Source organism: Mytilus californianus, unplaced genomic scaffold, assembly GCF_021869535.1.
Source record: "Mytilus californianus isolate M0D057914Y unplaced genomic scaffold, xbMytCali1.0.p SCAF_6, whole genome shotgun sequence".
In the NCBI taxonomy this organism is placed as follows: Eukaryota; Metazoa; Mollusca; class Bivalvia; order Mytilida; family Mytilidae; genus Mytilus; species Mytilus californianus.
The window spans coordinates 27,488,547-27,503,329 of record NW_026262712.1 but is presented as its reverse complement, the minus strand read 5'-3'; the positions used below and the strand labels follow the sequence as shown (position 1 = coordinate 27,503,329).

Sequence of the window (14,783 nt, the reverse complement as noted above, 5' to 3'; positions counted from 1 at the left end):
CCTGACTTGGGACAGGCACATACATAGAGAATGTGGCGGGGTTAAACATTTAAGCAGGATCCCAACCCTCCCCCTAACCTGGAACAGTGGTGTTACGGTACAACTTAAGAACGAACTATAAAAATCAGTTGAAAAAGGCTTAACACATCAGATGGATACAAATAGAAATACATCTAACAAAAAAGTACTTGTACATCCCAACAACAAAAAGACACTAAGTACAGATCTGAGAATACTAGTAGTTACTAACAGCTCGTTCAAAGCCAATAACAACTAATAAAATAAATCATGCGTCTAAGACTAAATTATCAATCATTACACATCCAACATCAAATGGATTTAGTGTAAAGACGTCATAAACAGTCAGAGAAAACATGACCTTGTGCAATGCCAAGATACAGGTACCGACAGATTGTAGATCCATGAATGTGCATATATATATAACAATAATATTTAGTTTGCTTTTAATTTACTGAAAACAAAATCAATATTAATACCAATAAAAACAATATTAAAAGATCTAATTACATTGTTGAATTGGTAACCTTTTAAAAAAAATTTTATTTAAAGGATCGTTTCTAAATTTCCGGGCACTGGAAACAACATCTCCGTAAAAATGAGGATGTGCTATCCCGTTTGAATTAAGTTTTCTACAGGTACAAAAATGTACAACCAAACTTCAAAACCAAATCTTTATATCTATGGAAGAATTTAGGTTTTAAGTAATTTGTGGTAACGAAATTCCTGACTTAATAATTTACCAAAAATACATAGATTACGTTTATTAAAATCGAAAACGTCACAGCAGACTCGGGCATAGCGAACGAGTTGTTATATATAAACACTGTAAGATGGTGCCAAAGGAACATCACCATCCAAAAAAGGAAAATTAACAATAGGTAACGAAAAATCATCTCTATTGTCGTAAATTTTAGTTTCCCGTGTAAAACTGAAATATCCAAATCTAGGAAAGGACAGTTATTACCGTTTACATTTGATTTATTTAAAATAAGTTCCTTTGGGTAAATTTCGGCAGTATATTTAGAAAATGCTTGATTATTTAACGAAAAAATATAAAAGATAATGTTGTTGAATTTATCAATTAAATGCAATTTAGACGGGTCTTTACTGAGTTTGGTCATAAACTGTGATTCATAACAGTACAAAAACAAGTTGCTATTGTTTATTTGTCTTTTTGTTTCTAAGCCACGGCAATGTCACTTTTTTTTCGTCTTATGAGTTTGAATGTCCCTCTGGTATCTTTCGCCTCTCTTTTTCTTTACATAAGTATGCTCTGTTTAACAATTCTTTGATACGTTCATTTTTATTAAATTTTCATGATTTAAAAAAACAGCCTTTCTATGTATATTTATATTTTTTAAAGTAACATCATCAGTGATTTGTTCCAATAGCTGATACATAATCAAGCCAAATGTTATGTTAAAATAGAAGGGTCCAAATGTTCTCGTTTTCTAGCGAATGATTCAAATAAGTTAAAATTTCATCTTTTCTTCATAAGTCAACATAGGATGTCGGAAACGAAAGTTACGTTTGCGACTCCATTATCTTCCCTTTAACTTTTACTGTATGTCCTTCAATCAGTAGAAATAAACATTTCATACTTTGACGTCGCGAATAATACCTTTTTTAGATCGATCTTGACATCATTACCTCTCCTGAATTTGTATCATTTCCCCATACGAATCCTTTCAACAACTTTTTAGGGACTCATAGGTGGCTTATTGTAAGGCTCAATTTCTGACCCTATCAATTATATCCTCATTTTCCATAATCAAACCAAATTTCTAGCCCTTCATCCTGGTCGATATCCTATTGCTTATTTATTGTTGTTCTAAAAATGCAAGAAATATGTGCCACTGGAGGTAAAGCAAAACAACCCATCAATTACTAGTCAGTTGCATTTTCCATGTTTTCCAAATCCAGACTTTGGAATATTTATTTTAAAATCTTCTATGCTCACAAATATTGATAATTGACAACAATTCTCATTTTAATCCAAACTTTTCGTGTTATTTTGTTCATTTCCGTTCAATTTTATATAAAAACGCTTCTGCACACCTCCCAGCAACCAATAATAAATTGGTTGTTCTGTCATAATGTAAGGCTTGTGTTTTTTGTAGATGACAACTATCTGGGAAAAGCTTTCTACCTTTTTGTCCATTTGGTGATATAACTACCACATTGCCTAAGTTTTCACCAACAGCATACACATTACCTTCGTTGTCCACAGAGATCTCTAATGGATGCTGAAGAATGTTTTTGTCTGTGAACTTCCAATTAACTGTACCTTCAAAGTCACAACATGTAACGGAATCGTTATCATAGTTTGTATAGTAAATATTGCTCCCATGGGTGTCAATATATGGGAATATTGAATGCTTAGTAGATATTATATCACTTACAATTTTACCAGCAAGGTCAATCTCCTTTATACCATCGGAAGAACAGTAAATTACCCTGTCGTGTCTTTTTACCAGACCACAGGCAACTGATCGAAGCTGAATATTCCTTTTAATCCTCTTTTCTCGAATATCAATGACAGAGATACTACTAGAAGAGGATACAGCAATACTGTTATCACTTTTTATGTATGTAAGATCACTTGCAGACGCCACCTTTTATTCAAAATTCTTTTCACCGTCATTCCCAATAACCAGGACTTTCTCTTTATCAAAGCAAGTAAATGCCATGCTCCTATTAGGTAAAATACAGCACCCCTTGACGTTTTTAGATTGTGTTTGTATTTGCTGTTGCAACTTTGCGGAAATATTGTCAATCGTTTTGTTGTCTGATTTAGGTACAAACATCTGGGCTTGTTGTTTCTTCTTTCTCCTTAGTTTTGTTTCAGAAAATTTGGTTTCCAAAATAATTTCTCCAAATCTTTGTACGCTTTGTATGATGGTGTTAACTGATTCATCAATTTTCTAAGTAATCGTCATGCTATTCACCTTGTCTCCATCAACGCGTGATAGAGTAAATTCTTCTTCTTTGGCTAAATCCTGCTCTATTTGTTTGATTGACATAAATAATTGTAGATCAGACGCATTGTGCTTGATATTGACAATTGTATTTTGGTAATTTTTTAATTTATCTTCTTTTTCTTCTAATGCTTTCGACAGCTGGAAAACTTTTTTACTTTCGGTTTCCTCTACTTCTTGCAGTTTATCTACCAACTTCTGCTGTATTTGATTGAGATGGGTATTGATCTTAAAACGAATGTTCTGAATTTGTTTTTCAATCTGTTTTCTGTTTTCTGATAGTGTAGTTATATTTCCCTTGTATACCTTTTGTATTTCTTTAATATTATCTACAACTTCAGCAAGCGTTTCCTCAATTTCTTCAAAAGAGGTCGAGGTCTTTACGTTCTTGACGATGTCGTCAAGATTGATTACTTCGCTGCACCCTTTATGGCCTTCCATGGCACATTTGCCACAACACGGTAATTCATGATCTTTACAGTAGAAAAGGAACTTTTCATCATGCTTGGTACACGACTGAGGGATCTGCAGAACATGTAGAGGTAGTTTCTGATATTCAGTTATTGGCATCGTCTTGTGATGTCTGGTTGCCTTCGCTAAGCTGTGGTGTTCTATACAACCAGAACAAAACCCTTCGTCACACTCTGAGCACCAGGATACGGTTGGTTTGGTCACATGACGAAGATCACAAATACTACAAATATGTGCTGCACTAGCCATTATAAGACTACGTTTAACTGCAAAATAAAAATTAACATTGCGTATGGAGATTTAAAACAGACAAATCAGATGAACGTCACAAGAAAAAAAAATGCTACATTTATGATAGTATTGTTACAGTTATCCTGTCTTTAATCTGAAGATGATTTTCTGAAACGTGTGCTACTTTATTTGCCCTCTTTCATTTAGTGTGTTTATCTTATTTATTATGCATTCCACCCAAATAATTTGTACCATGTATACGTACTTCCCGTTATTTTACATGATATATGTTTATCTTGAATGCCCCTGGTTGTATACATGCCTAGTTTGTTTATGTTTTAACAGTTATATTGTCGAGTAAATTTTACAACATTTATTATATGTGCTTGCCATATACATGTATAATGTATAATTCGTTGATATTAACCCGTTGCTGTGTTTATTGATCCACCGATGATACATGACATGACATCATCGACATTTATCAAACAATTCTACTCAAACCGGCACAAGGGAGCGTCTTAAACTTGTAGTTATGTGAGCCTGTTTGCTCCATTTTGAAACTCTCCCTGTTGTTTTGAGATGAAGTAGAGCAATAAAAGCGATTTCATGTTTATACAGTTATAGTCATAATATAAAATTGAGATGTGGTATAATTCAAAATTAAAGACCTCTTAATCATATAAACAGCAAACAAAAGGACGAGAATGTGAACCGTTACATGTTACATAAGGGCCTTCACAATGAGTAAATACAGTTCATAGATCTATAAAACACCTGATTTACGCTTATACATACAACTACTGACTTACAGTCTCCTGGGCTGGGATGAGCAAATAAATAAAACACTAAACTTGTTTGATAGCGATCATACATCCCAATAACCTTGGACAGTGATCATGCACTAAACATTTATCATGTTTATGCAAAGTATACAAATCATCAAAACATAATGAAATGACTAAAGACAGAAAGGACCGATCTAACAAAACATGCAACTACTATTAGAAGTACAGACAGCATGCATTTTTGGGTCACTTTGCAGGCATAAACAACAAATTATTTATGTTAACTCACTTACGGTAAATGGGGCGCAATTTGGCATTTTTTTTTTTTTATTAATTTTTGTTTGAAACAGTATAATTCATATTGCCTAGTTAAAATGTATATCAAAATAACTCTCATGCCTGCGGTAATATTGCATAAGTTGCAGGGATTTTGCAATAAGTCTGATAGATTATCGATTGAAGACCATTTATGATTTCTTAAAGAATCTTCCATCATATTAATTAATGCACCAAACAAAATCCCATAACCGTTTAAGAAAAAAAAAACATCCGATGAATTCAAATATTCAAAACTATATGATTTTGTAGAAAACCAAATTTGGCTTCTGCTTCTTATGTATGGGGAATAAATATACATGATGTAAAAATAGCTTGCAAAGCAAGGTATTTAAATGTTCACCAAGACTTTAGCAAACGAAGCAGCAATTTAGTTGCTACAGGTGATATGGGTTTTTATCAGTTGATGGTCTATCAAAATTTCAAATTATTGTATCGTGTTTAATGTGACAAAACCAGTATAATATGCAAAATGGTTTATACATTGGCGATTAGATGAAAATCGTTACGGGATTATAGAGCTTTACAGTTAGGGCGTAAATATGAGTGAATTGATAATGTAGAAGATGATATTAATTTGAGTAATTTGTTGGCTTCTATACAAACTTCTGAAAAAGAATCTTGTTATTAGGAGATATGGAATGATAAAAATTATTTCATTAGTGATAAATCAAGACATTATCGATTGTTTAAAACTTGTATTGGCACGGAGCCTAATGTTAAGTTCGATAATAATAGATGCCACCGACGTATTTTGTCCCTATTTAGACCTGGTTCGTTATAATCAATTTGAAGTTGAAACAGGACATATGCTAGACCACTATAATCTCTACAAGTTTGTGTATTTTTTATGATAGGGGCAAAATTGAAGATGAGAAGCACTTTCTTTTTAATTGTTGTTTTACTTTGATATTAGACATGAATTATATGCCAAAGCCTGTCTTTTAAATGTGGATTTTGATTATCTATCTGATATTGAACAAGTCAGTTATCGTATGTGAAATGATAATATGGTTCCACTTTCAGCTAGTTCAAAAAATGAACTAATATTTTATACATGTACAGTTGTTGTCTTTTGTGTATATATTGGATGCCTGTTTTAAGGATAGTGTCTCAAAAGTTGCTTTCGGCTAGCATCCTTTAATTAATGATAGGTTTTTTATGATCTTGTGAACATATTTATGTAGATAATGAATGGATGGTGACACTTTTATAAAACTGGATTATCATATATATATCTTATCTCATTAATCTTATCAAAATTGGTTCAGATGGAATTTGTCAGAGAAGACATGTCCCGGCAGGCACTCAACGTTGAATACACGTTGAAAATATGTTGAAATTTGGTTGTAGCTTTGATTAACGTAAATACAACGGATTATCAACGTCAATCGTATCAACGTTTAAATCACGTCATTGAATCATAATTGATTTTTGCATAAAAATATCAACATAGAATTGACAACGTTAAATCAACAATGAATTTAAGTTGATGCTTTCTAAGTTTTAAATAGGTTAAAAATACAACGTTGATAAAAGGTATATTTAGTGTCGATAGAAATTTCGATCCAGAATGAACCAAATTTGGGATAAAAAGGTTATATTTATGTTCAATATGAGACAGTTGTTAGTTGACAGAAGAAGTAAGAATTATTGTCGTGATACTTTTTGGTAATCAGACATATACATATTAGCGGGAAATCGTTAAACTGTTAATAATTTGGAATTCACTATCGGATAGATTTTGTTTTTTTTTTTGTTTTTTTTTTTTTTTGTTATTGATTTCTTATTGTTATTTGAAACCCGAAGACAGGCATACATCTTTAGCAGATTTCCCTTGTAGGACTCAAATCTATGGCGGGTTCCAGATCTATGGCAGATTCCTAATCTATGGTAAATATGACGTCATACCATCCCCAATCTATGTAACATTTTTTAGAATCCTAATCTTTGGTATTTTTTTTAGTTTCCTAATCAATGGCAATTTTTTAGTTTCCTAATCTAAGGCGGATTTCTAGTTTTCAAATCTATGACAGATTTTCTGCAAATGGCGGACTAGTCATGACATATCTGACCAATGATTTCAAAGCTGCCTTAAATAAGTCGAAATGTCAAAAGGTAGCGAAAAATCTGCTTTTAAGTAAAAACCAGTATAAGAAAAAAGGAGTCCGTCTAGGAAGCGTTACCCATAACCATTTGTGAAATGAACATAGATAGACTGTAGGGGTGAAATGATGTGCCCCAGAAGAATAAGCACTTTCTACTCTGTGCATGGTACCTGTTTGACCCTTCGTTTAACCAAGTCCCTAAACAACCCGAAACGCAGTTTGACTTTTAACCTAATGTTTATTTGAGCATTGATAAATATTTTTTAACTGATGACGATTTAAGTCATAGTCTTGTAATGAACTACGACTTGCCTCAAACACGTGGATTTCTTTAAAAAAATCCGTATTGCTCCAATAGTACAGTTATTCGACATAAATATAGCAGAAAAAAATGTAAAAATCTAAGACCGATTTTTTTTTTTTCACCAATCTCAAGAAAGATTATTTGCTACAATAGTACAGGTAGTCACTGTTATGTAGCTGACAACATGCTATTCGTTATGTTAAATAAAACGAAAATTAAACAGAACATATGGATAAAAAAAACAACAAGAAAACAGCATATCACCACGACAAATTATGAAAGAAAAGCAAAAAGCAAACCAAAAAGCAACAAACTCGAAATATAAACAACAAAAACACCAAAAACATATGCATTTGTGTGAAATTGCCTGCACCAATGATTTTGCTGCTACGAATGACTATGGGTTTGTTCGCTAGTATTCTTATTTTGTCCGAATCAGATGATTACATCTTCTCATTTGCAGTGATTTCGTTAACGTAAACTCGAATTCTGAAATATAATTCAAATTATGGATTAGGGTCCTTGAAAACTGGCCTTTTCTTTTCCTTCTATATATTACGTAATATCAAAATCGGCCATAGATTTGGAGAAAACAAAAAAAAAACTGCCATAGATTTATGATTTTTTTAACATTTGTGACGTCATATTTCCCATAGATTAGGAATTTGCCATAGATATGGAACCTATCATAGAATTATTGTCGTGATACTTTTCGGTAATATGACATATACATATTAGCGGGAAATCGTTAAACTGTTAATAAATTGAAATTCACTATCAGATTAATTTCGTTTTTTTTATTTTGTTTTGTTATTGATTTCTTATTGTTATTGTAACCTCAAGACAGGCATATATCTTTAGCAGTTTTTCCTTAGATATCCGCTCCAAAAATTATTATTTGACAAAGATTTCTTTTTGTTAGTATTGTTTCTTTCTGTTTATATATAGGTTTACTGATGTTATAGATATATTTAATAACTATAGTGTTGTTGATATAGCGATGATGAGTTGTTGAGATATCTTGTATTTATTTTTTGTATCTTGTTCTCTTATCAAAATAAATGCCTTCCATGTTGCATCTACCTTTAAACTGAGTCTACTTTAACATGTTTATTTAGTGGTATCAGCTTTAAAATATATTTTTGTTTGTGGTTTGTCTATTTTTCTATTTTAAAAGCACATATTTGGCTTTAGTTGGGACTTGGATTTGCCTTGTCGATATGTTTTTGTGATTGATTATCTTAAGTTTACGTTGTCTACAAATTTTAAAAGAGAAAACGGTTCACCCTTCCCTATTAATAGATCCTTCCTTACCCACTAGCAGATACATGTATTAAAATAGTCACTGTCTGCCACTAGAGACTAATAGACCTGACGTATTTTCCAGGTAGATTCCCCTTTCAAAAATTGCTGCATCCACATGTTTACAAGAAAACACGATATATATTCAAATTAACATGATAAAAGCGAATAAATATTTTTTAAATTTTCGAGGTAAAATATTTTAAATACGCAAACCTGATTTTTGTTTTTCATTTGGTGAATAAGTACGGCCGACATTTCGAATTTATTTGCGCCATTTTGAATACCTCAACAATTTCTCCAACGTTTTGTTTATATATTTTAAGTCAACAGTTTGTTTTTAGCATAGCAAAGTAAGTATATTGTTAATTCATGGCATGCTTTTATGTATAACAATTTGATGTCAACAGAATAGTAACTGTAAGTATTCGATGTCCCCACAGGCAGTGATTTGTGGCATATTAAAAAGAGATTTTGTCACCAATACTATTTAATGTGCTCTAACATATTTGATTACCCAATTTTTTTAAAGTTTATCTTATCGAATTCTTTCCAAATTAATTTTTTTGTCATCCAATCTGAACTCAATTTAAAAAAAAACCCACATGGTTACCCTCAGTATTTTTTTGTAAAAAATAACAATATCATCAACCTATTTTCTAATAATCAATTCCATAACATTTCAAAAACTTTTGATTCTAGTTTCAGGGGTTAAATTTGTTAGATACTGGACAATCAGAATAAATAATGCATTTGCCTCTTGAAATGAAGATTGAAACTATCTCAGGTATAGTAGACATTATATGGATTTCATTATTCTTTGTTATGTATTTTTTTATTTCATAGCTCCTTCCGTTTTCAAGTATTTATAAATCTGTGGCTTTCAAATATTTGGGTTTTTGAGATCCTCTTTAATGTCAATCGAGACATGTGCTTGCGACACCCCAACTGTAACAAGTGTTACTTTTACAAGCACAATTCAACAGTAAAGAAAAATAAGTGTAGCAAAGAATCGTCCGTCAATTTTTATGGATATAGTTTTTTCAACAGATACATTTTCTAAAAATATATATGGTTTACATGTTATTCTTCTGTTCAATTTTCGGTCATGATTGCCGTGCTAGTTGAACATGTTGAAGAGGTCAAGATCTTCAAAACAAAGTCAAATAATGTGCGTAATTCAATATCCTTTGGATTCATAATCATCTCGAGTTTGGTTTCAATTATGTCAATAGTTTAAAAAGAAAAAAGATCTTTGACACAGATTAACTCAGAAAGTAGATGCTCACATCCAGTACCACCCACTGACCTTAATATCATATGAGCTAAAAATAATCGATCTGCTACGTAATTAAACATGATAAAAATGAAACAACATTGTCGTTCAAAATACTGCCTTAAAAAATATCAGATTCCAAAGTATCCGATAATGGAAAAAACCTATTGACATATCAATGTATCAAATGGAAGCCTTGTAAATACCTGAAACGAGCTTTGAGTTCTGACAAAAACAGCGACGAAAACGAGGAAGGTATACAGGTAAAAATAGAAATTGATCACGTGGTGGCCGGGAGATATGACTACAATGTAAACCGATAAACAAAGCAGTTCAAGGATGTTTAAATGGCGGTTTAATTCAAAGGTTGTTTCGAGATTAGAGAAAGTATATTAAATAAGGTAAGATTGATCAAACAAAACAGGAATCGTTGATTATTGTGACAAAATATAAGTTTAAGACATAATAAAAACCTTCGACACCATATGTTTTACAGATCTAATCACCACCACAGCTGTTGAATTACAGGATTCGACATCTTTCAACGGGATGTTATCATACTGATATGTATTTACAACCTGCTAACATTTTAGGTAAATGAAGTAGGTTCCAATACAAAAAAAAATATATTCTTTGACTAAAGACAGGGAACTCGATATAAATTTACTTCTTATTCTTATCTACTAAAATTACCCGCGCAAGGGAGTATCTGGAAGGGGGCTTCATTTCTGCATTGTTAAACTTTAACTGTTTTTTTTCGATTATCATTCTCTATCTTTTTTAAATTTTGTCCATTCTTTAAAATATTTTGTATTTTTTTTTCTACATTCTGTTTTTGCTCATTATAATCTGATAATATACTCTAAAAACTTTTCTAAACGTTCAGGAGGGTTACTTTAAATTAAAAATTTGAAACATACAGCCGGATCAGTCTTTTCTTATATTTCAATAATTCAAGTTTGAAAAATTTCAACAGTAAATAAAATATTATCATGATTCAACCAACTTTAGTGTTAATATTTTATCAATGAAACTGAACTTTTCCGGCTAGGCTATAATATATGTTAAACTTGGACGGTGCAAATGGACAATACGTTAATAATATAAGGTATCGAAAAAAACATTTGCTGGACATTATAAGTAGTTATTTACTATACATTGAATATAAATGAATTTGCATGGGTGTAATTTGCAGACTCAACAATAGTAAAACACAACTGGAAACGTCTTTAAATCTAAGTACCAAGTATGAATATGTGTGCACTTCAGAATATTCTATGGTTTGTATCCAATTTTCAAAACGAAAACAAGATTATGTTTTAACATGTTTAAGACTATATATGATTATGCAAGAACAACCTGCTCTCAATCGATGTTATATTTGTTCAAGTTGTGATTCGCATTTCCCGGAAGTCCCGCTAATGCATTTTATTCGTATCATATGTTTTACAGTACATGGACATGGTGATGAAATGTATTTTTATTTTTTTTCTTTGTATTTGTCTCTTTTTTTAGTTTTACAGACAATAAAAAGACATGAATAATGGAAAAGCGGAATTAACAAAAAGAACAGTGTAATTACTAACGTGAATATGAATTTCCTTTAAACCTCTTTGCATGTGTCTGGACCAAAAGTGAAATATTTAAAAAAAAATGTACATTATCTGTGATTCAAACAACTTCATTGGTTTAAGTTCAACAAATCATACTTATACTAATATCTAAATCTCTTTGTGCTCTCAATAAAAAGGTATAAATGATCCAAAATTCTGTATTCGATTTCTTGATCCAACTGTACAGTAGCAGTTATAGAACATACGTTGTTCGTTGGATGATATCTCTTAGTATTCATGTTTATCTTCAATCATACAGATAAGTGTCGCTTAGTCAAAATGAAAATACTCCATATATTTCTCAGTAGTTCCTATTTCAAGCGATTGTTTAAAGTGGACCACACCTGAAAGCCGGTTCATTGATTATGCATATCAATACAAGAAAATATAGGATATACTTCATTCAGACATCAGCCCAATCATAGCACAATATCAAAAAACACTATACTGTCTTAGATAAGTACATATGCAATCTGTGAAGCACTTTATTGTTTCAAATCTAGTGAAGGAATGACTGTAATATTTTGTTTCTGTCTATGACGAAATAACATAAAAAAAAGTGATGCACACTGCATCAACTGCGTAGTGGGTTATTTAAAAGTGTGCACTATATTTTTCATGCATTTGTATTTGACAAAAAAAATATTACAATCAGTCCTTATAATGTAATTCAAAATTCCATGTTTAAGTAGTAAATCACGAAAAAACTTGGTGACGTCATGGTCACATGACAAAATGAGCTGATAGACAAAAGAATTTCAGCCAATCAGAAGACGTGTTACATCCAAAATTAAATTACGAACTGTTAATTATTTTAACAGAGATTATCAAATAGCTGTCATCAACACCAAATCACCGTATTATTACAAAACGGGATTGAGATATAACTAAAAAACAAAACAACACAAGGTTCTTTACCTAGTGGAGGCGCATTGCACCATGCGTTTTCTTAAATTTGAACCATGTTTCTTAATTTGCTCGAACAATTTGAAATTATTTAAATTAACAAAAACGAAAATATATAAGCTGCAAAAAATACATTGGGACTGTCGAAGAGATAATCCCCGTATCATATACTTAAATAAAATTTTATGTATATGGTATGCGAGATTTTGTTTTAAAATTCGATGTATCAGGCATGTGCACAGTTCCTTGAAGAAGTAAAATAACCAGATTCAAGGTAAATGAGTTACTTTTCAGAGTTATAAGTTTGATACTCACAAAATGTTAAAAGTTCGACTTTTAAATAGAAATTAAAAAACAAACATTTTAGAATAAATATTTTTTTCCCTACGTAGCCTAAAAGTGTCAACTTCATTTGATGTCAAAATTCATGATAAATCAGGTAAAATTTCGAAAACAAAATCAAAATACATAGTTTTGAAAATCATATATTGATCAAAAGTGATCAGTGATCCCGAGGATTGACTTAGGTATAGAAAAATAGTCCCTTTGACTTCTACTATCTGGCAATAAATTCCATCGTGAGGAGGTGTTTGCTGGATATATAAATACACAGTCACGTCCGGTCAGAATGGATACGTTAGACCTGAAGAAAGATTGCTATCAGTCTATCAGCTCATTTTGTCATGGGACCATGACGTCACCAAGTTTTTCGTGATTTACTCCTTAAAAATGGAATTTTGAATTACATTATAAGGACTATTTGTAATATTTTTTTTTGTCTAATACAAATGCATTAAAATGTGGTGCACACTTTTAAATAACCCGCTACGCAGGTGATGCAGTGTGCATCACTTTTTTTTTTTATGTTACTTCGTCATAGACAGAAACAAAATATTACAGTCATTCCTTCACTAGATTTGAAACAATAAAGTGCTTCACAGATTGCATATGTACTTATCTAAGACGGTATAGTGTTGTTTTGATATTGTGCTATGATTGGACTGATGTCTGAATGAAGTATATCCTATTTTTTCTTGTATTGATATGCATAATCAATGACCCGGCTTTCAGGTGTGGTCCTCTTTAAACAATCGCTTGAAAAAGGAACTACTGAGAAATATATGGATTATTTTTATTTCGACTAAGCGACACATATCTGTATGATTGAAGATAGATAATTTGCAACAACTCTTTGAGTGTTGTTACCTGTTGCAATTGATACTTTAGACTGATTGCCTTCCCATTTCAATTTTACCCTCTTTTTCAAGTGGCAGGGCAAATTTCCCGTCATTGGTCGAGGCACACCAGTTTTGAAAAACCTACTGTTTTGATAAGTTCTTAAATTTTGTTTTTGTCCTGGATATACATTTAAGCCACCGGCGTCAAATTAATATCAATCAATCAACCAATCTGTATAAAAGTTTTAATTTACAATTCGATACATGTTAAAAAAAACGGACAGTAAAAACGCAGAAAAGTTAACTGTATTTGTAATGTCCTCCTGTTTTTTCTCTAAACTCTTTCGCTTTCATGCACTTTCCGTCTTCATGTCCCACCCTTTCTTCGTTACTGTTTCAGTTTTTCCTGTTATTAATTTTACCTTATTTAGCACACAAGTGCATCATTGCGTTGACAGTAGCTACGCCACTCTCTCAAAACATTGGTCTCATAATGACACTGTTGCAGGATATTCTGTTTCAACTAAAATTTACAGGTGTATTATACAGGAAGTTTTTGAATTAATAATCTTTTAAACGATGTTGGGTTTTTGCGTACGTGTGTCCTTTGGTTGTTGTCTCATTGACATCTATCCCAAATTTTCTTTTATCCTTCTTTATTGTTTTTTTATATATAGAACAATAATCAAATCATTCATAAACCGTCAATAATGCATTTCAATTTATATTGCTAAGTATTTTTAACAAATAAAAAGACGATCATTCGAACCACTTTAACCTTTAAGTGCTCTATAAAATGCATACAACTATTCGTTTTCAAAGCCTTTTGTTAAAGTTGTGCGTCATTATCACTACAAACCAGTACAAATCTGAAATGGTCTATATCTGTACTCGACTGTACTGATTTTTACTCGACCAGTCTGAATTGGTCTGAATTGTACTTGATTTTACTCAACCTCAATCTTAACCATACTCAACTGTACTGAATTGTACTTGACCCTTTATCTTTGTCATTCAAAAAGTCTGAATTATTACTCGAACAGTCTCACCCCATTCTCGATCTGTACTCCACCAATACTCGACTAGTTCTCTACCTATTTTTGCAGTCTGAACCATACTCGACCAAAGGTCTGAACCAAACTCGACCAAAGTCTGAACAATACTCGACCAGTTTGAAACATACTTGACCAAATAACCTTATTTTTTTTTTATTTTAACTGTTTATATAACTATCTTTTTAACTGAAATATCAACAGCCTAAATAAAGTAAA

At 31.7% G+C, this 14,783-nt stretch overlaps 1 long non-coding RNA gene across 1 annotated transcript; it reads right to left on the bottom strand.

Moving 5' to 3' along the window:
* Window positions 1–447: 447 nt before the first annotated feature.
* Window positions 448–10,078, bottom strand: LOC127706813 (uncharacterized). Its single transcript, XR_007984583.1, has 2 exons — window positions 10,022–10,078; window positions 448–3,736 (listed from the first exon to the last, which is right to left on the bottom strand). It is a non-coding gene; the product is annotated as an uncharacterized LOC127706813 (long non-coding RNA).
* Window positions 10,079–14,783: the final 4,705 nt, after the last annotated feature.